The sequence below is a fragment of the Tubulanus polymorphus genome, chromosome 5 (assembly GCF_964204645.1).
Source record: "Tubulanus polymorphus chromosome 5, tnTubPoly1.2, whole genome shotgun sequence".
Taxonomy (NCBI): domain Eukaryota; kingdom Metazoa; phylum Nemertea; class Palaeonemertea; order Tubulaniformes; family Tubulanidae; genus Tubulanus; species Tubulanus polymorphus.
In genome coordinates, this window is record NC_134029.1 from 4,640,620 (window position 1) to 4,665,597 (window position 24,978).

General features: G+C 41.3%; 1 non-coding gene across 1 annotated transcript; it reads right to left on the minus strand.

Annotated features, from left to right (window-relative positions):
• Positions 1 to 21,330: 21,330 nt before the first annotated feature.
• On the minus strand, positions 21,331 to 21,403 carry Trnar-ucg (transfer RNA arginine (anticodon UCG)). Its single transcript has one exon. It is a non-coding gene; the product is annotated as a tRNA-Arg (tRNA).
• Positions 21,404 to 24,978: the final 3,575 nt, after the last annotated feature.

Sequence of the window (24,978 nt, forward strand, 5' to 3'; positions counted from 1 at the left end):
GGGTTCCCCGGGGACAGATTGAGCACGTGACAATTGATTCAGCAGTCGAGCCACGATGTCGCCGATATCCCGGTATCTAATGGTACCATAAATTATATGAGAAATTGGAGTCGAAAATAAAAATTGCATTTGTTTGGTAGTTGACAAATGTCGGGTGTAGTGGATATGGTTTCCATATGTTATCATGCGATATTGTCATTACCGATTTACATTCGATGGAACCGTTTGATAGATGCTTTATTCAAAAGAAACAACATCGAAATAAACGCAACGGCAACCGGAATAAAACTACAACTACCTACGACTCCGGAATATAAAGTATACTAATTTCGAAAGGCCAAAACGGGGTAAACAGGGAAGCTATCATAAGTCTCCGGTATATGTGACATTTATATAGACATGGTATACCAAACGACATAACGTAATTAGAATATCTTTCAAAGGTTTACATTGTCAGATTCAGATTGATCTCGTTCATGTAACCTCAGAGTCAGTAGTAGCTACTATATGAACCTCTTCAAGTTACCCGACCTTTTCCCTGTTTACTGGTAAAGGTCACACTCTTCTGGTGTAAGTGTAAACTGCTCGATCACTACCGGCAGAAAGTATCGTCGACATTATTCGAATAAGAAAATTCGCGATAATTTCAAAGATACGTTCTGTGTCTTCGATATCCAATCTTAAGATCAAACCCCCTGTTTTATTCCAGAAAGGTGTGGCGGGTTCGTAAGAGACGCCAAATCAAATCAAACAACTGAATAGATAAGAGGGGAACCCTTATTTTTCAAGATAAAAAACACATGCGAATGCCTTGATATTCTTCAGAGGTTCACCTGTGCAGAAATGAAACGATAATTTATATTCATTTCTAATGAATGACGTCTGAAGGTCATAAATCAAGGTGCAAACATCGGATAGCTTTTATACCACACTTATTAGCGAAGAATTGCCACACTCTATAAAACTATTAATATGACAGAAATAATCACCCGAGTCCAATATAATACAATTCACATAATAATTCATCCCTTGCTACCCGATATCTTTATATCAAAAGACTATGTCTAATGGCGGCGTTTGTGGCCGAATCAACCACACAAAAACGTGAATATGTCGAAGAATTGATCGACACATAGAATGACAACATTTCAAAGTTGAAATAAAAGATGAATGATATATTATTGTTTTCATTGTTAACCATATCGTTATCCTTGATGAGCCAATGAAGCATTGCCAAATAGGACTGGCGCTCCATGAAGCTGTTGTTTATGTTTGATGAGCTCGGGTATCATTCTGGAATCCCCTTGGTTGGCTCTACAAACTATAAACAAGCAGTAGCTCTGGCTCTTTAATGTATCGCACTTCTCCAGCCAAACGCGTCCACGCAAGGCTCCTATCATTGCCTTCAGGTTTTCACAGACAATATATCATCAATTTTGAATAGGTTATAGACGCATCTCGCATAGTTTTGGAATGTGGTTAATGTTACGATGGAATCTCAGATGAGTAGGTAACGATACCTAAAGAATGTAGAGCGCGACGAGACGAGTCGCGTCGTTCTCCGTGGTAACTTTACTCCGGACATTAATAAATAATGGAAACTTGTCACAACAAACATTGCGCTGCAGGAATGTGTGACTGACCAGTCCGTCAGGCAGAGGACAAACACGTGCCGCTGAAATGTGTCCCGAGGAGATTGAATATTCTGCCAGCGGCATGTGGCTAATGATTACGTACATCTATTTAATATTCAAAACAGTAATACCGTGAATAGTTGTCAATCCTTACCGGTTACTGGATCTCATATCATATCTGGTGATTTGAAAATTAATCGATGCCCTGCCCTCTCTACGAAAAAGATATATTTTTACGCTGTCCAGCGTTGAGGTCTAGAGTTTGACTCATGGTCATTCATTGATTACCATATCTTGGCGTTCATCAAGCGATTCACTTATTACGACAGTATCATTTGATGTGTCCTCGTTCGTCGCTGCCATCTGTAAGAGTTTGCTAATAGAAGTGGTGAGAGTGGGACTAGAGATAGCTAGCGAACTGTGACCGTATCGTCAGGACTAACTGACCAGTGGGTTGACTCACTGACACACAGCGATAGGTGCTTAAAACTAATTCAATTTCGATGTAAAGGATTTTTGTGAATGGCATTATTCACGGATAGGTCACTCATTACAGAAAGATTCGAGTGCAATTGGCTTTTTCCCCATCGTGTTTGCGATTACAAGGGCAGATGAGATGACGACAGTCATATCCGCAACTACCTGACATTAGAACTTTCTCTTGTTACGACTATTAAAACGCGCGTTTGCGTCATCGAAGAAGCCGCCGTTATCGCTCGCTTCTAATTTCTCATGAACCATAAATCATGCCCGCTCCAGAAGTACTTTAACTTCTTCTCCCCGGGGCTCAATAAAGATTTGAATTTAATTGGTTTTTGTCGGGTGACTATGAAATATTCATCATTTTCAATTTTCATTAACATCATACTTTGTAGAGAGTGAGCCACTCAGTGATTTCTGGGATTTGAATGTCGTAAAGAAAAGAGAAATTGAAATCGAGGAAGGACCCATATTCACAGCTGGGAATTGCTGAAGCCGTTGAAAAAAAAGAAAGTTGCCTTATAGGTTCTCAGTGAAGTGCGCAACGGCGTGGGTTTTAGTAAAATAATCATCTTCTGCCACTTAAGTTCCTTCTTCGTCCAGTTGAGGCTTCTCGCCAGAGTTAAAAGACTGTTTGTTGGCTTAGTTGCGAAACACTGACATGTCCTAACCGAATAGCATGTTTCCCTGGGACTCGAACCCACGCATCTCGTGTGGGGTCAGACGGTTCCACTCGAAAGCCACTGTGACTACTCATCGAGAAATCCTTCGGAAGTGACGTAATATGACAACACTACTACCGCCTGAGAGATCGTTTATTGGCGTCTACATAAGATAACGCATTAGCATAAATTGGTCATTTCGGGCATGATTAAACCGGGATATGGATGGTACCAAAGCGACGTCGTCCTAACCAGTATTGCCAACAGTTAATGAGGTCAAATTGAAAACCATTGTGTTTGTGATGCGGCTAATTTCGCGGTCCTTAGCAACGCCATCGCCGTCGTACAGTACGGATGATGATTATACCCCGTTGAAGCCATTGTTATCGGCGGCGGGACGAATGGCAAGATTCGCCATTATTTACACACTTGTCATCGGGATTAATCTGGTTGTCTTGTCGAGGAATTGGGGGGTATTGTTTTAATCAAGAACAACGACTTCCAATTAACCTCGCAGACTACGCTGTTCGATAGATCACCGATACACGGTATCGTCTGCGCGCCTGTGGTGTTTGATTAAACCGTTTTCGGGATTCAAATCATGCTGTTCGCTCGTCAGTCATAGATTGAATTCGATTGACGACCGATATCATTTCGTTCATACACTTCACAGTTTGAAATCCTCACAGATCGATGGTTTTAATCATGTGGTCATTTTAAAATCAACCTAAACTTGTCAGCCGAACCAGAATTCATATTCAAGGATTTTACGCCAAAGCTCTCATCAGTCACTGTTATTCCGACACAACTTTCTTCTCAATCCGTTTGGACATCGTAAGACCTATAAGTTACAATCTTCGATTCACTGCATGACTTCAAAGAAATGCTCTTAGTTTATTTACAGTATATCCATCGTGGCGTCTCACAGCAAAAACGGCGTAATAGCTTTGTGATTTACAGTTGAATATTGACTCGCTGCAAAAACTGTCGTTTCCAATATTCGCTTCTCAGTGTATGTATATGCGTTTCACATATTTGGTGTAGCGCTCCTGGGACATGTAATCCATCATGTTATGGCAGTATGGCTTTACCAATCCCCTAATCAGTGGTATATATATGCAGAACAGGTTGTCGCCAATAACTTCTACTCGGCAATCAACTGTACTATTTATCACAATGAACCGTCGGATGTTTATGAGTTCTGTATTGTTCTAACGGTTTCGGGTAATTCTTGTTTTATATCTTCGTCCAAATCAATTCCCATGTAGATTATGACTTAAGTTATTGCTGAGGTCATTCGCCAGTGGAATTTAGTCGTTTTAGTTATCGGGTCTATCTGGCTAATACCGAGGAGTCTGTCTTGTTTATTGCCAGACGTCTCTTACAAAGAATTCTTTAAGTATATAATGAAGACACCAATAGTCTCACCCATTATATATATTAAGCTCTCCGAGACCAGTTGTGCATCCCAATATGTACATGTCGAATGCATGTACCCTCTTACCCCTAATGAGATGGTATGTGCACCATTGTACATACATGTATACATTACGGCCCATAATAGGATAGGCCTATCAAGCCGTGTTCTTCTAAATGCACATGTACATCAATGTGGTCTTCTGGCGTTCATTGTACATGCACATGCACATGAATGCGGGTTTTTAAGTAACAGTAGCACTGATTACCTCTTCTTATTATTGCATTGTTGTAGTTCTATTGGTGAAATTTTTCAATTCGACCAAATTCAATCAAAAGTTAACTGGGCCTTCTGTAAAAATGTAGCTTCAAACTGGATTCATCACATGATTAAATGACAGACAGTTGTGACGACATCCTTTTGACGTGCAGCGCGCGACCCGCGACCAATTGCGCGAGACATTATGCCGCAATCAATGAGTGTCTGGCTTTTATGAAAATTCAAATGCATTGATCCATCTATCCATCCAGCTAGTTGTTATTTGCCGGGCGATCGTTCTCATCTCGTAATCCATCAATCTTTTCTCATTTCTGTGTAACTTATCGGCAATAAATCTCGCCTTACCTACGTTTTATGATGAGCTCTTACGATCACGGGTATTGTTCGTTTATTGCGAGACATTTCTTTAAGGTTGCGCAGATATTGCCGGTTTCGGCGCTGGTCATTGTTTGTACGCTGCAATAATTGGCTTCACTAGGACATTGTTTCAATACGTTATCCCATCAATTATATCAGCGACACGCGGGATATTTCACGTGGAATTGTCGACGGATTCTTCAATTAATTCTACCGCGGAGAAATTACCAAGGCTTGAATTGCAAACCCTTCACTCGGGAAAGGGCCACAACGCTCGAGTAACGCATTTCAACCGTTTGCTGCAATTCTAAAAGCAGTCCATTGATCTACAGAGAAGATGTCTTCGGACAATGTAGTAAAACATACACAAACCCTCAATCCAACCATCCCGTCCGAGAATCGAACCCGGGACCTTTGACATTAAAGCCAATATAGTCTCCGGCCAAGTTTTATGAGAAGTGCTAAACATGGTGACCGTTTAGGCGTGATGATCAGTCAGGTGTGGTGACAGAAAAACGGACATTTAGAAATTTTAGGGGGTCCGTACGAGCGGACGAATTGATTGCCAATAACTTTGTTTGATTAAGCATGGGGTGGGGAGAGGACTTCCCTGGTATAAAAGTCATACGGCGTATCATGCTATATCATCTGTAATATCTCAGTGATACGAAGAGATTTACGACCACGATATAAGGATTAAAGTGATGCGTATAGGTATTGACGCGCGGGTAACTGACAATAAACTATGAAATTATGACCTATTACTGAATGTAAAAGTCGTAAAAACCTATTACGCAATCCTACGCCAATCATAAACGTCACTTAAATCACGTGGTCTAATTATTTACGATGTCCAGGAGATCACGTGTGACTTGCGCGCATTTAACCGTCAAAAGGGTATTACCATTTATCAAAAAATAAATCTTTTCTTTCCAACACTTTTCCCATAATCTTTCCTCGTTTATTCATTGCAAATACTCCTTGTTCAATAGTAACTCTTGCTTCGCTTGTTTATCATAATGTTTTCCACGGAAACTAAGAAAAATCTCCACGCAGCAAAGTCTTTTAAAGCTCGCCGTTTTTTCTTCAGCCATCGTTGGTCGCATTCTTTTCTTCTGGCGGCGGCGACAACTCGATATTCGTTATTGCAATAATCGACGAATCGTTTGCGAAATATTTTATGAATTCCTCTCGAAATATTTGACATGTTTTCGCGTCTTGTTCGACATTCCCGAAGACAATCAACTTTATAAAGCCCGGTCTGTCGGTGACAAGCTTAGTGAGAATAAGATGTTTCGACGATTGTTTTCCGCCCCTATCAGAAAGGTCTAAATGGAGACGAGGGGAGTTTGAGCTGGTAATTGGTTAGTGTGTGCGGTATCGGCGGCGGTGCGGGCAACAATCGACTGATTACTGAATTGTGACAATAGAAAATGCCGCTGAGTCATTGCCGAGACTGGTGACTTCGAACTAATCAGTACCGGGGCTCAGTACGCAATAACGTCGTCTAACGCGAAGTCGTGCTGAAAAAATACCGTCATTTAAAACAGATTAGCGAATAAATGCGCGCAGAAACATTGACCGCTCCTTTCACGGTGGTGAAGCAATGTTGGCTGTTTGTTACTTGCTCTTTTCGCAGTGGTATACTGTATCACTACTTCATGTTTTAATTTCTCAACTCGACTTGAGATTTCTTCCCGATTTTGATAAGACGCAGAGAAGAACCTTTGGCCGAGAAACCAAGGATTCGAACCCTTGGAACATTGGACGGGACCACCACTTCATTATATTCTTAAACATAATGTCGTTTTCATTGATACAGATTGATTGCATTATCTTATCAAGACGATAATGATGTAAAATTTCGAAAACAAAAGAGAGATCCCCGCTGGGGCCCTGGTGGGTTGGGTGAGGATCGCGACCAACCCACTGACACAGAATCATCTCCCCTTCACAGACCACAGCCGTAGGATTCTCGGCGAAAAGCAAAGCAGAAAATAAATATTCTTGACAATCTTACTCGAAGATGCCCGAAGATATTTACTAAATGAAGGTTAACTTCAATTTCTCGCCCTTGAATGAAATTCTAAACCAGCGCGTCTGCGTCGAGACTAGCGCGCTGTTTGGCGCGAGTTCGTTCGCAAACACGTCTTGTAAACTTGAAATTACTTTTCTGCGCGATAAAACTTTAATCTGAACGCGCGATTCAAGATTATCAATAAACTCCGGACGAATATCCATCCCGTATAGCAGCAGCAGCAGCCAGCAGCCAGCAGCCAGCATCCAGCATCCAGCACGCTGCGCGTTATTAAACGCCGGTTGTGACTAAGTAGCAGGCTCGATGTTCAGTCGCCGTTCGTCCAATCAGCGAACGGTATCGAGCGAATGTCGTCACGCCGGATTCCTAGTCGACTGTGATTGTAGTACGAGCTCAGTAGCGCTACAGACGACACTGTTGTATCAGTTACATAACACTTTCTCGTCAACTTTGACTTGAGGTGACGGAATGATGTCCCGAAATCGGAGCCGCTCCGGGGACAAGTTCGATTCATAGTATCGTCAAAACAGTTTTGAAGGTTCGCTATTTTCGAAGTGGAAACTTTCCCATTCATCTGGTTAGGATACACTCTTCTTCACGTGTGGACAAAGTGAGCAGCAATGACGGAATCGCAAAGTAATTGCATCGGACGGTATTCTATAGTGAAATAAAAAAAAACCTAAGAAAATACGGATATTTCATTCATACCTAGTTCATGCAGCCACAGATATCGTAGTTCGTAATAAGTCGTGAAAAGTAATCCACAAAACGATATATCGGGAAATCTAAATAGTTCTACAGTCACTTAGGGATTGAATTCTTACTGTCATTATCCATTAGAAGGTAAGAAACATTGTCGTAACAATGTACATCTTTTTATATTTGTACATGGATTTTTTGTTTAAACCTTCAGTGTGAAATATACATGCGAAAGAAAGTCTTTTATTTTATCGTTTTTCCTCGTTTTTTTTTCTTTTCTTTTTATCATTCTGTGATTTTTCTTTCTTTGCGTCGATTTTTCTCTCGATAAAACGGATAGAGCGTATATCGGCCCCGGCAAGCGAGCACGGATAATGACTATCGTGATGAGTTTATTCAATAAGTCACGGAACGTACATTACAGCGCTAAAACCCCTTCTGAAGTTTCATCCGTCGACGCATCATCGTCGTATGCAAAAATTCAAATAAGCGGACGGCATTTGTCAAATTATCGATTTTACAACAGCGAAAGGTTTCATTCGTACTAGATCCGCTTACCCTCAGATGAGACCGATGTCACACTGACTTGCGTGAGGCTTTAACAATCAAAATGCTCATCCGTTACTGACTAACTCATATCATTTCGCTCGAATCTCCACATGTGTGTTGGGTGTATATGCTGGACCAATAGTTTCACAGTTAGCATGTGATTCAACTTGAAAAATTAGAAATGAACTGATTCTAACTCGAGCTATTCATCATTTTATATCATATTTGTCCACCGAATGAAAATAACCGTATCCAAATAATCTCAACCATGGTCTTCATAAAAACGCGAGAGAAGAAGTTCTCGTAAATCAGACACGCTTAGGCCCGGTTTTGTAGACTGGTCTTAGCTTTTCATCATGGAAAATTTATCCCAATTGTTTATTTGATTGATTGATTGATCTGATTTTGTCCATTTCTACAAACCCACCACTCTCCAGCCGGAAACGAAACAGGGGCTTGGAAATCGGAAGTCGAAGTACAGATATAATTTTGGATGTGCGGTAAAATTTACTGATCTTTGTTTTTGGAAGAACCTGATGATTTGGAATTCGGTTCCGGGTTCGTGTAGACAATCTTCAATCTAGTCAACCCGGGGGTTTGTTATCTCGATTCATCAGAAATTGAGTTAACTCCGAGTTAAAGTCAATACCAGTCTATAAAACCGGGACCTAATGTTTTAAAACAACGACAACAACAAATCCCAGCGTTTAAGACCGTGATGAACTTTCGAAACGATTTAGAATAAGAATCACGAAAGAAAAATAAGAAAGACAAACACTAGCAATTTCAATATTTGATTAGCCGTGCGCGTGTGCGACATATCTCAAGAGATGATACGTATTTACCGTCTTCGCGAAGTAGTTGAGAGAACGCTCTGAAAGAGATTTCCTCGAGTGGAATTTTTGATCAGACTAAGACACGACCAGCCGGCGCATATATCGCTTAGTTTATTCATAATTGATAAACCGAACGGAAAATCTGCGTCGACTTCTGTTTGTCAACGATCGAATTGGCACTTTCGGTTCCAGTTTAATTGACGTAAGTTAACACTAGACCGTGATCCCGATGATGGGGTTCTATTGATTGACGTTTCTGGCATTCGTCTGGCAAATCTACTTAAAAACATACACGACTCTTATGACGAGTCAAATATTAGTTTGAGGTACGTGTGGAAATATTCATCGGACAAGCGATTCCTCTTTATCAATGTTTATTTGAAATTTTACGAGAAAAGAAGGAAATTCAAAGCAGCTGGTCTATCGTGGCCTTCTAATCCAGTGCTGTATTACGGGGAACTGGCAAAGCTACTGTGGCAATCGAGGATTCGGCACTAATGGCAAGCGAGGATCCGCCAGGTGCGCTAGTAGTCACTCGGCCTTCCGGGTTGAATTTTTTCCTCATCTCAGTTGAATTTGCTTTTCTATAAATCGATAAATCAATTATTAATGAAAACGATCACTGGGTAGAAAAATTCAATGTTTGATTTGGGCCCTGAAACAATTTGATTCGCGAGCCTAAAATTCAGTTCAAAGTTAATTGATTGTAAACAATAAATGAACTGAATTTTGCATAAGGCTGAGTGCTAGTCCCGCAATCTGGTGAGGTAGCTGGTGTTGTAGTTCCCCGTTGCCGTTCGTATATCAGATCAACCTGCAGAGCATCATTCTTGAAAAAGCCTATAATCGTCGATGCCGTGTCGTTTCTTGCCGAAAGTGACATTTACCAAAGCAAAAACTTTCGAAAACTGATAACATGATACACGAAGCAGAAAATTAAACGGAGCCAGCAAATATCGGGGGATCTTTAACCGAATTTCGCGAAAGGTTTTAAGTCAACAATTTGGTATCATAGGTATTCCCTATCTGCTCGTGTCCTCGTGACTTTATGAAGCTGCTCATTGAAAAAAACGCTTCTTCGCTTTGTCGCCCTAATCCATCCATCGTAGGACAAAAAAATGAACCGACTTCGGCTTTATTTCCCTGGCTGCTACTCGATGCCGCCGCGGAGCAACCCGCCGCATAGACTTGTCAAAACTCCGCTCACGCATTCTCATACAGTAACCGCTTACAGTCGACATGCAGACATTTGCGGCGTTTATTCGCTCAATTGACGCCGCGCATGAAATTCTAATTTTTGATATTCGATCCGACGCGGTCCCTACGCGCCGGGGAAGTTTTCCCACATTGTCAGTCATTATGCAAATTCAATCAGGTATACGGCGCGATTGTCATTCTCGACGCGGCGCGCTCCGCAGCTGGTTCAGACGCGCCTCGTGAAATTATTACCCGTGCGCGAAAATTGAAACGATAAAACTTCGCTAACAAACTTACAAGATATTTTCCTCCCGCAACGCCTAGAATCAGATCATCGCATATTTCATATATCTATTGTATATCCCTACGTATATATAGTTGTGTTTCTATAGCCTAGGGACAGCCAACGACTGATCCAATTTGCGTTACTGACAGCAAGTCTGAAAGGTTTTTCTGACGTGAGATTTTATCCAATTTCCTAACGTTTCGCTGGCACTATTGTGTCAGCAATTCCGAATCTCGACGACTGCGCGAACTTCCCTCGACTTATCTATTGCGACTTTGATATGTAACTGATTATCGGCGATAAAGAGTATGAAATTATGACGAATTCTGCGTCGCCGAGAATCAGAGGATTTCAGTAATCGCCAATGAATTTATAGATCGAAAGAGACGGACAACTTTTTCTTTCTTCAGCCTTTTTTATTTCGCCGATGTATAAAGAAAAGCGACCAGGGTTCACGTATCCGGTTCACGAGAAAGTTAAACTCACATTTATTTGTTATATACTTTTTTATGTTTTCAAATGAGGTCAAAAATTCTAACCGTAACTTATAACTAAACCGTTTTAATCCTACAACCTTTTCACGAAATTGGAACTCGAATGATTTTTGTTTCACTTATTAAACACATTTTTTTTCCGATTTTGTTTTTAGTTTTACTTTGAAATCCTTAATATTCACATCTATTTCCTAAGCTGCACGATCTATTTTCCTATATAGACGATGGACTATCGGTTTTCCACCCACTTCGTGCTGTTTCTTTGCTCAATGAGTATTAAACCTGAAAATGGACGGTTCCACGATGATATATTTATGCCGTAATCAATCCTTGTGATAATCCAGTATCAGATTATATCAGATTGTATATCTTGATAAAATTAATCGGGTATTAACGACACAACCGACGAATTCGTCAGGTAAAAACCAACATAATATGATATTCTTGTTTGCAATATTTACAAGTAAACTTTAAAGCACGCGAAGAAGTTTCTTTGCGATAAGACGAATCTTTATGATACAAGCGCGGTTAGATATCTCGTAATGTCACTTCAACCTCAACGGTTCATGTTTTCAGTAATCTGTCTTGCCCGGAATAGAATTCTATATACATATTAATCTAAAAGGTGAATATAGAAATTCTCTAATTATGTTCATTAAAATCTCCGCAGTTATCACTCGAGTCGACTCGAATCGTTCTATTGTATTGTATAACAGTAACGGATCGTTTTCCCGCCGGCGGTTTAACATTCTATAGCCGTTAGATTAGTCAAAACTCTAAAAAAAACCCTCGCAAGCCTGCCGTTCTACAATAGAAGGTATACAAGAGAAGAAAAGTTGATGAGATCTCCCTCGTTGAACCAGGTCTCTTAAACATTATGGTTTCCTTTCGGTTTCAATTTAGAAATTGAGTTTTTATGACTCACGTCCAATTAGCGTAAAACGCCCTGAATTTCTGGCGAACGTACAACAACAGCAGCAGCAGCAGTAGCAGCAGCAAACAGTGAAATAATCATCCGTTTGAATTTACTATTGCTCGGCTAATTTACTACATTTGCTAATTACACACAGCGGTATGTTAGACCGTTGTTCGTCAATTTCCGTCGAATTGCGGCGTGGATTAACTTCAATTAAAACTATTAATTAAACTACAAACGCGATGACAGACAGTGGTGAATTCAGACAGAGACAGTTGTAGAACTAGAATTTAGAGAGATGTCCCTGCAGTCATGATGATTTTGGTGATTCTCGGCGAATACGAAAATATGGTAATATAAGGTGAAATTCTACGATACGATTATATTTCCATCGATGTTTCGACTATATCCCAACAGTCATCAGGAATTAGGATATAAAGCCGCCGGTGACTGGTCTCGTCAATCCCAAGGTTCATGGGTTCGAATCCAGGATGGGACAGAGTTTCTCGGTCGAAGGTTCTTCTCTGGTCTCTACCCAATTGGGGAAAAGAAATATCGAACCCGCTGATAATGTCCTGCGTGGCACTAATGGTATAAAAAGGGATATAGTCGATGTATAGAAAAGTTTTTGAGAGATCGTAAGCGTTCGTTAAGAATTTCTTTTATCTCAAACCAAATGTTTATGAATATGGTAAAATATTATGATTATGATGTATTTCATTAGATATCATATACCTTGTCATGATCAGCATCATGTTCAGGGTTCGAACCCAAACTATTTATGCATAGTTTGAAAAGTTCGCATACGTCCAATAAGACTTAATTTTTTCATCACAAACCGAATTGATAAAAAGATATCCCTTTTTAGTTCTTGAACCGTATCAAGTATCGCTACGAAAGCGTGACTTCAATTTCCGAGTGTTTCTTTTAAATAAACTAAAATCTGGCTGAAACGGCGACTGGCGCGTTGTTAATGTTTTTAGACGATTAACAATTTGAAACCTCGTTCGTGTTTGCGCCGTTACGCACATTCTATACCCGCATCCGCTGTCACCTCGAATTCAGTAAATTACGGCAGTCACTTTCGAAAATTTGACGTTTCGAATTATACGAAATTTCACGCCCGAGCTAACGCGCTGATGGAGCCGTAATAAAGTCGGTACGTTTTCGTCGTAAACTAACGGAATTTACGACGGCGACGACTCCGCGAAGTCTGGCCGTCAAATAGGCCTAACCCGGCGTGCATCCTGCGACTACGACAGCGATAGCGATTAACTACATTTTGATAGGCTACAGTTTAATATCTTTCGACCATTAACTTCGCTTCACGTTAATCGAAAAGCACCATCTGTCGACCAATTACTGTATCATTTATATCAATTGTAAACCACTCATTCACATTTGACAACGACATAATTCGATAGTAGCTCGCGTACGGCATCGATTCGTACTGGTCGCTCTGTGTTTTCTGCCCGGATGGTCACTACCCGTAATAAGCTATATAGATCTGACTAAATTTCACATGCATCTGAAAGAGCAAGCAATGAGACGTTTTCCCTGGCGTTGATAAGTCGCCAGTAATTGGTTTCTATTCGCCGGGATTAATCTATCACATGACGTGCGAGTCTTCCGGTGTGAGTCGCTTTGTGTCATATACTCACCTGCCAGGTTCGGTGTCGGCAACTCGACCACCTTCACCCACAAAGCAGCTGGCGCTAACTTACTATAAAGACCCGCGTCTGCGAGGCTGTACTCCCAACATCAAACATCTCTGCCTAGGTTACCTAAGTTCAGCTCGGAGTCCCTAAGCGACATATTAATCTACGTCCCGGAGATGTATCCACGGTGCTCATACGACCTGAATACCTAACCTTGGAGTAATCATTTGATTTCAAATGATTACTCCAAGACCTAACTGCGGTACACTGATGATAAGTTTATTGGTGAGACCCCACCCAGATAGCTTAAGAACTTTTCGTTCGGCGAAATACTATACACCAGTCTCATACTACGTGATAAGCTGTCCAAGATAATATTCAGCTATATGTATATATGTATCGACCATACACACAATTCCACGACGGCGATATGATTGCTGTATCACAGATTTCTAAGCCTATTTCGGCGTTTGTTTCAGTCGAGAGACGTCTTGCATAACACGTTAGCAGATATACGCGGCGCGTATAGTGAGCGGGGGTTAGGTCATCCTGATTGGTATTCAATACAATACCTCTGTTTGATTAGACACGGACTAATTTTCCACTCGTAAGAAGAAGTCGCAAGAAACAGAAAAAATGCGGCGTCAGATCAGATTTAACCCTTTCCTAGCGAGAGGCAAGAGTTTGGATGTGAGGTGCATGTTATCAACATTTGGCGTAGACTTTCTTTCTGTTTCCTCTCGAATTGAGTTTTGTAAATCCGACAATGACATCTGACTGATGGGGCTAATCTAAATTCATATATACTTCGAGATTTTGGAAATAACTATACTTCAAGGTTGATATTCATTTTGTCTATTAACAAACATACTATATTTTGCTACTAAATCAATTACGTAATGCTTTTTCTGCCCCTCCCGCCGTGGCAAGGTTCCGATGGTTCATAGAGAAATACAGATTTTCCGGTTTCTCGAAGCTGTCTGTGTGATGATTTGCTTGGATACCGGTACACAGATACGCAGTACGGTGTATTATACCCTGCTACCTTCAGCTAGCGTCGGTGTCGCGCTGTTAATCCGTTTATTTATGACGTATCGGCTGAAATTAGATCAAATCGTGCCGTGGCTTTTCCTCGTTTTCCCGCGAGTCCAATTTATCATTTACAACGTCGTTTTAATGTAGATTTGTTTATTGAACAACAATAGCGTGACGATCCCTTCTGAAATCTACCCCCGTTCAGCGAGATTTTCAGATTTGTAGATTTGATGTACGTGTGGCTACCACGTGGCCTGCACCATCTGCCCGTTAGAAACCGAAGAAACTCAGGTCCACAGTCCAAAGAGTTTTTGATACCTGAGTTTGTACCTGTTTGGCACGGGTCAAATTATTTCGTGTGAATGCTATGGTTCTGGAAATGACTCACCTCGCTTGCCATTGCATCGTTTTAATAGCATTTCAGTAACGAGCGGCTGAATGCGCTCTATAGGTAATCACAAAGTAAGTAATCAAATTAGACTCGGTTCTGGTCTGGTCCAGTTTGACCCGGGCCAAATCGCAGCTATTTTGTTCTCGACTCGATAATAAGGGATGGGGTTGAATTTGGGAAGTTTCTGTCGTATGAAGTCATCAACAAAATGATTGTGTTTTAATCGAATCAAGCTCTTAACTTCAGAGTAACCGTAATAGTGGCTCCTGCTGTTCAACGAATTCAACGATAAGTCTTTTTGAATAAGTTTATTTTCTATGGCAATTCCTCACAACCGATCATCGGAATATAAGAATATTCTTTAGTTCGAATATAATCAGCGAAAGTGCCAATCACAGAGGTAATCTGTGTCTGGTGACCATAATCAGTGTCCGTTAACAACAGCACATCATAGTACACCTGTCTCGTAATCGTATCCTACCACATAGAATACATATCCACCACCGCCCTCATTGAATCTAATGATGACTTTTACAATTGGTTTTATATTCATGGCGACGATAGACACCGCAATTCGCCGGAAGAAACTGGCAACTGGCGTAAATGCGCGCATTGATTGCGGGGTGATGCTATTTTTCTACTCGGTATATTACATCGCCTTAAGTCAGATCCACAGTCGAACAAGATACAATAAACAGCGCTGTGAAAGTTGAATAGAAAGTGGAATTATGTTCGGATTGCGCGGATCTCTTGATTGTAATAATAAGTCGTTTTAGTGTTAATACAAAACCACAGCGAGAAAACGAATACGAATATGGAGCTCATCGCCGTCTCGGGAAACAACAAGACCAAGAACCTGACTCTAATCAGTTAGATTTACCATAAATCCATCGGGTTAAAACCGGCAAAATATGAAACAATTGTTTACGTAGGTGGAGGAAGATATGACTTTGATTGGACCTGATTCGGGTACTGAGTCGTCTTGTAACCTCCTGCTTGCAGTAGACTGGTTTCTAGTCACATAAACTGGTTTCCGTTCTCGGGGATATTCGTCCTCGATCGCCGAGGGTCGTCGTTAGTTCTTTCGTGATCCCGAGACTGTTATGCGTTACTCATTTGATCAACATGGCAGTGATATGACTATGTCCAACGCTGGATTTACACATTCGAAAACATGTTTCGTGTGGCACCTGAAAGAAAACCACCTCGGTCAATACGACTCTCAGCTTGGTGCTTTTTTCAATATTGAAAATCCTTTAAATCACGTATCCGTTATCAAGACATGAAACACCACAATTGTAAATTGACTGAAATGATTAATCAGGAATGTGCAGATGTTTCGGGTGATTACAGCTACCCTTCGTCTGTCTTTCGAATGATATGTAATATGTTAACACATTCCATGTGTAGAGTGGGCAATATAACGACCTGATAACGTTTAGATTCACGCATATGTCGTATCACATTGTGCTTTGTGCTTGGGGTTAGCTTGTAGAAATAGAATTATCTTAATACAGCTAAGTTTCATTATTAGTTATTCCATGTTCGTTATCGTTCGTTATGACAGAAATTACAATACATTTCCGCTGTCATAAAACCGAGTTATGAGTTACAATATTTAAGTTGCTTTCTGATGAAGTGCGTTTTGTTCTCGAATGACCCCTCATTCTTGTTGTGACTGGGGTTTATTGACATTTTTCGACCTCCCGGCAAAGTTTCACAATAATACCATCAGTAAATACAATATGAAATGCGCTGTTCTCACCGACCGAGTTCTCCTGACACAAAGACATTTAAGCGGAGTGCATTGAAGGCATTGTTCCGTCGCCTCTCAGAACTGATGCTCTCGGTACAATGTCCTGTTCTGTCTCGACTCTTGTCACTGAAATTCATTCTAGTCATTTATCAAACGCGGGTTTTAGTTTTCTGTGATCAGAGGCAGGTTTTATTGTATGGTCGTTACCGATCGCGGTGCTGGTGGTGACTCAACGCGTACATCAGTATAACAGTCGCGGATGCAAGCATTGGTGCCAGAACAGGGGCTATGCAGCAATAACAATATAATATTAGACTTTCCCCAGGCCATAAGATGCTTAATAAATTCTTGATGTGCCATAAATTTTCAGTCACGTACCCGGGAATCGGGTCTACGACGCATTATTAAGGGGCTTTTTGTAGTTATGTCCAATGTGAAGGTATATCGTATAGCTAGTGATGACACAGCGTTTGCTAGAGACAGAGACAGAGACGGAATTTATTCAATTAAATCTGCCACGTCATTACGATTCGGGAATATCGTTATTTTGATCTACAGACCGCATTAATCGAGGTAATTTGACCGCGTATACATTTAATAATAATGCGCTACTTTGAAATGGTCTTTTCGTGCGCGCGCTTTCGGTGTATATGAACGTAAAAAAAAACACGGGTCTTTCGAAGCATGCCTCCATTGATGTTACGTTTCATATGGGGTAACTGGCAAAACCGATGAAAGATCTCGTTTCTCGGGAACGGCACGGTTCTGTTATGTGGCTTAAAAAAAACGAGTGAATGTACGATTCTTCTAATGTATGGTAATAAAACAATGCGAGTAACGGGTCCTCAATATGAAAGGAGATAGGTGTGGGGATTTGGGGGTTGTTCATTCTTTGATAATCGCAGTGAGTTGGCCAACAGTCCTGGGTTAGATGTATCTGCCCCGATTTTAGTTAGGCTTATGGTGTATAAAGTACAAATCTCAGGACTTGGCCTTGTATTACATGAAATCGTACGAGTTACTTCGTTTGTTGATATATTCCTGCAATACGACGTTAGTCCATTTTCAATTTTAGTTTTTGGTCAAATCAAACGTGTGACTGCGGAATTGGCTGCTGGTTTTCGGGTTATCGTGCAAATATTACCGTCGAACTAAAATGTGTTCGTTTCGTCGATAAATCGAAAATTGGCTTTAACCAGCTTTACTCGGATGACATCGTAGAGCGATACCACGAGAGGTTTTTACTCCGCGTGACGAACTTTTATATCAAATAGGGATAAAATTATCTACGTTCAAAATCTTCCACTTTACGACAGTTTTTCGCGCAGCGCGACCTGATTTCGGTCGAGATTGCGTCGAAGCGAATATTCTACTATTCAAATTAAAAATCCCCGTCGCGTCAAACTCTGACGGATTACAGCGAAATCCGTATTTAAATTGCCTGGATTTTTATTTCGGAAATTATTTTCCAATCCGTCGCCGCGCGATGCGCTCGATAAAAAATCAATAACCGGTCGTTATCATCGATCGATAGTGTCACTAGTGCCCATGATTCGCCGTAGGCTGTAGAAATAGATTACTATGTAATTAGGTAGCTGCACCCATGGGATCCAGCATCCAGCCTAAGTATAATGTATTATCCGTTGAACTATGAGGTCCAATACGTCGTAGTTTCAAGGATATACGAGCGTATGTACACACAAAACTGTCATCCGTCTTAAATGTAACTGACAGCATCTTAGGCCGTCATTTCACGAGCCGTCGCCTTCTACTAAACACAATGTAACATTCGTCTCCATCCTCCCGCGTGCTGCTGGATGCTGCAGCGGCTCCAGTGAACGCTAATGCATTTTGCGTGTTTGACTGTAATCGTTTTTCGTAATGTAATAATGACAATTCTAGTAGCTGTTCGCCGACATGCTGGATCAGTGTGACTCGGCACTGTCTTGGCACCATTCTCCGCAACTCTCGACACTGTAGTATCGAGATACCGGGATGTTTTGCTTGTCATCGGAGACAGCTTGAATCTTTTTCGATGTGCTGCCTGAAATCGGCGCAAAAATCGTTACTATCTCGTTCAGAATTTGTATCTGGTTTGAGCGGTTGCGGTTAAGTTGTAGGGCTTACGTACATTTTACTTTTTTACTGGTATTCAGGAAACATTTTCATTAATTTCCATCAGTAACTATTGGAATCTTATTTCAGCCAAACAGTCAAACAGTTTATGTGCTTTTTTCCTGGTAAAAAATGAACCTAGTTGCGATGTGTGTATTTTGTTAGAAACTTCCAGTCAATTTAGTCTATAGCCCCCACCGTTCTAGAATCTTTCCCAATTCATGCCCCGGACCGACGCTTTTAAGCTTTTTAGTCAAACCCTCTCTTCTTATCTTGTGTTCTTGCTCAATCTACCAAACGTTGATGGTCACGATAAATACATTACGATAAAACATAAATGATACTCTAACTTTCTAATGATAAACACTCTAAGAATGAAGGGCTCTACAGTAGAGGGGTTCTTCAGCTTGCCTCCCGGGAGAAGCCTTAAAGTTCTATCAAAGAACTCAAGTTAGGACTACCACCGAGCCATAAGACCTCTTACGACGGCCATCGGGAGCCCTTTCTTCGTTACTGCTGCTGCTGCAACAATTTTGCAGCATAAACACGACACAAACGGTCGAAGCGACGATGATGAATGGGTTTCAATAAAAACTCGCGACCATAAAATCCAGTACGAGGTTGGCGCGCTGCATGATGAATGGAATTATGTATGCATGAAATTGTAGAGACACTTTGCGAGTTGAGGAGTAAAGATACAACAGGGGAATAATCCATCAGGTCACGTGATATTACTCACTGTCGATATTTTGTCTCTGTGTCGTACTCGCGCGGGGATTTCCGCGGGTCTAAGTTTGCGTAATTTTTGTCCCGTCACGAGACAAAGATGTTTGCAGTTTGCTCGATGAATGAGGCCCCGGTTGGGATCACATGTCAACGTTACTAAAACGCTTTTTTTTACATTAAAAGCATCTTCTGAATATCGCGAGAGTGCGGTCCCTTCATTCGCTAAAGGGAGTTGTATTGGACGTCATGGGCTATAAAAACTGTTGTCTTCATTGGTTTATAACGAATGGATGATGATACAATTTCACCGAAAACATAATTGTCGGATTGATTGTAAAACTGGCCATTGAGCGGTTTTGGACACGATCAAGATCATTCATTTTTCTTTGTGATCATGTATACACAATTATCCACTTTATTCTCAAATATTTATTGTCTCATCTCATTTTAGATCTAAAGTATACGATACGATATGCCAATGGTGAAAACTTCAGAAAAAAGAATTATGTAAGTAGACATTACTATAGTGCGCCCTTTGAATGTTAATGTATTCCCTTTTTAGTGAAGTAATGTATGCACTGGTTCTTAAGATATTTCATGTCGAAACTGATAATTTTCGAGTCAATTTATTCGTGTATTCCGGCTCAATGTTGTCCCTGGCACGCGAGGGTTCAGCGTCACGCGCTTAGAAAAACAAAACTTTCACCTGTTATTGAACACGGGTGCGCGTCGTCGTTAACAATTTACGGGTAATATTTGAGAATAAACTAGAATGATGGATGATCGTTGTTATCAGCAACCGAGCATCCCCAGCATCCAGCCGGCATCCCTCGGCATCCATTCCATCATCGGAGTCTTTTCCTGTGCGATATCCATCAAAATTCACTGCTTAGCTATCTTTGCGATTAATGGCCGAACCCATAATTCACGTTAGAAGACGCAGGAAACTAACGCTCTGATATTAAAGCCGAAATGAATTCCAAATGTGTTGCACGATAGGACTGATATCCGCTACCGGAAGAAATGGTATTTTCTTTCTGGAGACTCTGAGTGCGCGTAAGCATTCTTCAGATGGAAGCTGGTGGCTGTGTGTAGCGATGTTACGTAATTACACATCGTATTAGATTAATTGTTTTCTTCATCGTCGAGATAAGAGCATTTGAAACGATGCCGTGATTTAATGGTATTGTATATGCGAGGATAAATGCTGGTAGATATGTAAGAGAGAACGGGTAATGTCACATTTTTAACTCTTTTGGCGCTGATTACGACCAGTAGTTGCCCGTGAAGTTGGTTAAGAGGATATCGACGACATCTGGTTGGTCAGTTGGTTTCATTTGTCGTCATCGCTTTCGCTGTTGAAACGAAATGAAGTCGCCATTTTCTTAAGCAATGCATATTCATGCTTGTAGTTCATGCTCCGTGATGGAGTTTGACAATTTCAGCTTTCCCGTGTGTACACGCTGCTCTTACACAGTCTACTGATAATGCAACTGAAAAAAGGAAATGATATATTTAAATTTAATAGCATCTCTTCATGCTTTCAGTATACGACGGTGTGTGCAATATGCTGTATGACGTCACACGTTGGAATCACTCTCTTGAGGTGTGTCATGTCAATTCGCACACGGTATCACCAATTCTCTATTGGTGCCGAATAGATTGAACTCCATTATTTTAATGGCGGAATTATTCCGTTACGCCGAACGGGTTTAATCCAAGGTAACTGAACCATCTCAAGGTTGCTGTTGTTTAAGGAAAAAATGTCGTTTTCGAAGCGCCGAGGCGTAAAAATAAAATAAAAACGTCCGCGACAGGACTCGAACCTGCAATCTTCTGATTCGAAGTCAGACGCCTTATCCATTAGGCCACGCGGACTTGTTATCTGCATTACTGGCCGACCTGAAAGCCTCGAGCTGATCGGTTGACCATTTATTTATAGTGTCGTAAATATTTGGCAAGATACTTCATTTGTTTTCAATACACTAAACGCAATTATTCGGTGGCATCTGCTCTGACAGAAGCGCCTTCGCGGCGTCATCCAAATCTCATTTTCTTTCAACAATTTTCTCGTCTTTGACAGCGGGTGTTATTGCCGAGATAAACGCGATTCGCAAAATTATGGAGTCGAGTTATGAATGATAAGCAGCCCGTAGTCGCGCTCCTGTCATTATCGGTGCCCAGATTTGACATGTCCACCCGAGATTTGTTTTGTTAACGACGCCGTTGCGATAAAAACCTATTCGCCTGAAAACACGGATTGGGCGTCGTAGGCTTGTCATGTGACTGGTGATTGTGCGCCGTCGAGGTGTCATTCAGCCATTGATTGAAAAATGACGAAGTCGCTGGTTAAGAATTTTGATTCGGAAGACTATCTGTCATAGGTGACGTTTATCAAATTATGTTTTTCGATCCTGACTGCATGAGATATTTTCTCTCTAAGCCGATGTTTTGTCGCGAACTGTTTTTGTTGAACAAGAAAGTGATTTAGTATCCCGGGTCAATGTATAGTTTGTCAATAAGTTGACACGTCCCTATACGCCTTTTACACTACTTCTGAAATATTGATCTCGTGTGCATCTTGGTCGTGCAGCTATGGAGATAAGCCGACCAGGATACGACAGCACGACCAAGGTGTTGTATCCCCGCAGTTCCAAAGTTGATTCACCTCTTGGTTTAAAACATGCTAATTCAAAGTCAGTTTCAAAATCCGTCGAGAACTGTGGAACTGTGACCAATTTTTGAGCAACTGACCCCTGGCCGTAAACTCTTCCCGCGACTCCTTGGACGGACAGGTTGCCGCTAAGCTACGCAGACTGTGGCCGCCTAGCGGCGACCTGTCCGCCAAAGAAATCGTGGGCATGTAATAGACCAATGTAGGTTTGTGGCCAGTTTGTGTTGGCATGAGTTTTGGCGGGTGGTAATCAAACCCTGGCAAGCGAGGATGTTCAGTGACACATTTACATTTTTCAAGTACTTGTATTTATTCGTTTTATTGTGGGACTTCTATCCAAAGTTGACATGGATAGTGTTTTATTCGACAAATGCAAGTATATAGTTGTCTTTCGGTTTTCAAATTCATAAAGAATTGATTATGGCGGATTTCGTTTGCCATACACTGCGACAGTCGGATCGGATCCAATCTCGTTCTTCGATGTTGTAAATTCGATAAAATATTCTCGTATTATCGATCGACGCTGATTCCACTCTCACTGAGAATTAGAGACATCGGCGCGGTGTACGGAAGCGTGAAAATCCGTGTCGCAAACCGCTATAGGGTGTATCCGACACACTACACAACACTGTCGTTAGAATCTTAATGGATTTGATTTTATCCAATTTCACCAGCTAGTCGCGCATCATCAGCAATAATCAATATTTCGACTCTATATGTTAAAACGTATTATTGATGGTCGAGTATCGATGATGGATAGTGTATATATGTACTGACAGACTTTATATTGATATATTAGGATTGAGTTAAGTCTAGCATGTACTGTACATCACATCGATTTTGCTCTGTACCCAATCGGTCCGCGATGTCCTCGCCGGTTCAGCGAAGCACCATCGACTTTGTACGTACGCGCCGGTTTAAGGACTTGTCAGATTTCTTATTTTATATCTGCGTACATGTATTTCTTTCTATAAAATAAACTTCGAATCGATCCCGGCTTCTCGAAGCAGCGTCGAACGCGTTGCCCAAACACTCAACGTTCGATATTGCCGCCTCGACCCACTCGGAACCAGGCAGACAATGATATACGTACAGATGAAACGATTTAATGAAATGGCCACGTTGCTCCGAACCCTCAATAATTCCAGTAGCGCCGCTACGAGCATCTTATGCTTGCACGTTGAAATGATGCGCAGCCAACGACATCGCTATCATATTACACCATACGGTGCTGCCACCTTCACAGACACGCGTTCAACTGATTTATCGCTAGAAGAGATGAGGCTAACGACGTTCTAATGAGATAATTATATAATGAATTAGTTTTCACTGATTATGGATAAATCTATCACCTTTCACGACACTGAGTGAACTTGAGAAATAATTGGCGTGTTTGTAGCTAGCGAGAACGATGCGACCTGCAACGATTTTTCAATGAAAAGAAGAAGCCGAGACGAAGCTGATTCTCGCGGTGTAAAGTGCCGAGCCATTTGAAGAGTAATTTAAACTGCTTTGAGAAGAGAGAACGATGTTTTGTGTAGCGCAGACTAAAAGCTAAACATGAAATGGTCGCTGTAGGCTGTTAGCAGTTCAATACGGATGAAAGTCTTTACGTGTCGAATCGTGCTGGAATTCGAGACAGTTTCGGAGCCTCAAACACTCGTTCCTGAATCCATGGTATTCTATTACGCGCAGGGGTAAATAAGTCGTAAATTCAAAAACTCGTGAAAAGTTCTCAGAATCACAGAAGAAATCAATAGTGTCATCGTTTCAAGCTTAACTTTATGCGCGTGACCTTCAAAATGATAGGCTTTCAGAGCATTTCACACTGGTGAACTGATCTTCAGATTGATGGTCGTATTTCAAAAGATAGAAAATGTTCCTCGACGTCCCAGGGCTCTGCAAAATTCACCTTTGTATGAAAAAAAAAACAATCGATTACAGTCAGACACCTTGCGTGGTTTCTAAACACGTCGAAAGCTTCCGCGAAAAGAAACATCTCCAAAAAGTTTCGGGAGGATTTCATCAAGCAATTGTAATTCACTCAATCCACACCGGTACGTGCCTGTATAGAATCTATGTACGAAAGGGATTAGCGAGCGGATTATAGACGAGGATTAGTGACAGATTATATCAGAGATGGAAATTGTTTCTATTCATCGTACGGAGGGGATAAACCAGCAGTAATACCCCGAGACTGCGGCCCACTGGACAACATACATACATGTACTTATAGCGCTGTAGAATTTTACTGTGAGGTTGTTGTTGAATACTGTGTTGACCGGATTACCGGGTGACGTATCCATTCTTTGCGAGTTATGATTGATAGCACGAGATGAAATGGCTGCGAATGCCGACAATTCACGGATAAATCTCGTTGCATTCGTGTATTAATTGGATTTGTGAATTAATTGTATTTTCTGCGCTGGCGAAGAATAAGCGACCGGTCGCAAATTCTGTCTCGGTTAATACCTGCGTATTACGTGTTGCTTTATTTCGCTTCATTGATGCCGGACTTAGGCTTGTCTGCGGATGAAATTAAGCCGTGTTTTTAGATGGAAAATACTCGCGGGTATTGGCTTTACGCCACAAGTGGCTTATGGGTCCATATTCCAATGATTAGATGGAACGATGGCGTTGGAATTTTCTGCGTGGAATCTGTCGAGGCGGCTTTTCTGATGCGTTCGCGAGACGGATGTTTGACCTAAACGCCACCCTCGATCATAATTCCCGAGTATCAGGAATTCAAAAATCTGTTGCCTGCTCACACCCTGCAGTG